We start from the raw sequence: 2,568 nt of genomic DNA, 5'->3' as shown, positions 1-2,568 counted from the left end.
CATTTTTGAAAAAGGCTGTCGAATATCTATTTAGTATGAAAACTGTTTCGACCCTAGTTGCAATTTGAGTAGCTGTTGCCCAGGGAGCATGTTTGTGAGCGAAAGGTCATTCAGGCATCATTGGGAGCGAGAGAGAAGATGTGAGAGCAAAGGCAATGAAAAGGAAGTGAAGGAGAGAGCAGAGAGAGAGAAAGATGGACTGAAGAGGCAGAAAGAAAGTGATGAAAATTGGAAATTATTATTTATTAGTCACAAGTGTCTGCCGCACCCAGTGCCATACATATATCCTGGGACAGTGAGCTCTGACAAATGCTGACTTAAAAAACATTACACTATTATATGCTTTTGTGATATGCATATGCATTGGACTTGTTTGACTGTTATGTGCATTTACAGTCGATCTTATGTTAAGTAAGACCAGATCCACGTAAATAGAGATGACCGGATTTGCTTGATTCATTAAATCCTTTGTTTACTAGTTTTCCGATTTGTAGTTTTTTGGTAATATTTTCCCTTTCATGTATGGACATCTTTTGATGAAATGAATTAACAATGAATTTTTGAACATCTTTGGGATCCCTGTGTTTAAATTTGCACCGTAGTCCAGATGCTGTTAATGCGTCAATCTCTGTTTTGCATTTATTCATTCTATTTAATATTTCCATGTTGACGGTCCGAACATGCTTCTTTTCAGTTAATCCTTTTCAGGGTTACAAGTGATCTTCAACCTATACAGGTGTAATTAATAATGTCCATTTTATGTTGGTCAGGGCTCTGGTATTGTGCATGCTCACCCATAATTATTTTTATCAAATACACCTGTTATGACAGGTCGAAACAGCTACTGTGAAAAGGGCCTATTTAGAACCTACCTGACCTCTATGTGTTTTGAATGGAAGGGAAAAATATAAAATACAAACACAAGAGAACTTGCAAAATTCCACTGTTCACCCTCCGCAGCCCAAATTTATTAAAACTGCATTTGATCTGATCTCATCAAGGTGCTTTGGACTATACATTATGGACTCTCTCTGGAGCACAACATCTCTTGCACTGATCGTGTGCTGATGTGAGTCCCGACAGAAGTGTGCCTCTCAGAGGTCACTCGGTGATCCAACTCCAGGCGATAGAAGCGAGGCCAGTCTGTAATGCAGAGCAGCATGAGGTCTGCAGCAGAGCGGTCAAGCTGCTTGATGATGCAGACTTGGCTCACCAGGAGATGGATCTATGAGCCAAGCTCCTCTCTGGCTCTCGTGAGACCCTTTGGGGCCAGAGTGAGAGTCTGGCAGGTCCGTGAATTACCCAAATGGTGAAAAATGTTGTCTGGATAAATTATACAGGTTTCATAACTAATTTCAAGTGGTGACATGTTACTTGTCATGCTGTCGTCTCCTCTCAGTCTTTAATTAGCTTAGTTGGTCAAACTGGAAGAGTTTCCCGGCTGTAGCATGGGAGAGCCAACCAAAAACACTAATTAAATAATAGCGTAGTATGATTGTGTGCATCAAACGAAAATAGAAAGTGTGAAACCACTGAAAGCAAAGAAAATATTTATCTTTGAGTAGTTAGCTGTTGGACATTTACAGCTGCAATTATGGACCATGCTGACCGATTGGACACCCATAAGATCAGTAGAAAGTAGTTTAACAATGTACTCTGTAGCCTGAGTAGATTATGCCATTTAATTAAAGAATCGGTTCCTCTGCTGAAGGTGTTTAGGCTCAAAGAACTTCAAAGTGATTCAACATTGGGTTGCTTTAGTAGAATTGATTGGTACTCATAATGAACCATGAGAGAGGTCTTGAGTATACACAATTTAAAAAGGCAGGCATATTTTCTCTCTGAGGAAAATGAGGATGTTTGTTTTTTTAACACCAAACCTTTGCTCAGCATAAAAACTAATCTTTTTGTTTATTTTAGAATAATCAGATTTGCAAAGATCCTTCCCAGCCCATCAAGTTAAAATGATATGTTCAGCATAAAAGAAGACAAGTATTGTATGTGGCCACTTGCATTTAACACTGTAGTGTACATGCCAAGAACAAGAAGTATAAACCCCATCTGCAATGCCTCTTGATAATGGGTGTAATTTGGCAGTGCTATGCTTATCGAATACAATGCAGGATATACATTTTCATCGAGGGTATTATGTGCCAGCGCAATTCCTATAAAGATGGTCTTTCAATATGATGTGTCGCTTTATAAGGTTGCAAAGAGCCGAGATCCTGAAACATTCAAACAGGTTTGAGTAGTAAAAACAGCCTGCGATGTGTTCGCTTCATCCAGTGCAACGGGCAGTCCGTTCTGAGTACAACCTTAAACGGTCATTAAAACCTGAAAAATACGACTTCCTAACTCATTTGACTGTAAAAGCTAAAGCAAGTGAAGACAATCGTATTGGATACCATTATTCAAAATGACATCAGCACATAACTTCACAAATCGCTATGTTTTCCGCACTGCACCGCCCAACCTGTCATTGTTTCATGAGACACTCCGGCTTGCATAAACATGCGCACCCCAATGCTTATCACGGATATGACGTCAGCGCGCCGCAATTCAAACTTC

This window comes from Cyclopterus lumpus, chromosome 19, assembly GCF_009769545.1.
Source record: "Cyclopterus lumpus isolate fCycLum1 chromosome 19, fCycLum1.pri, whole genome shotgun sequence".
Lineage (NCBI taxonomy): Eukaryota > Metazoa > Chordata > Actinopteri > Perciformes > Cyclopteridae > Cyclopterus > Cyclopterus lumpus.
Note: the sequence above shows the minus strand (reverse complement) of the source record.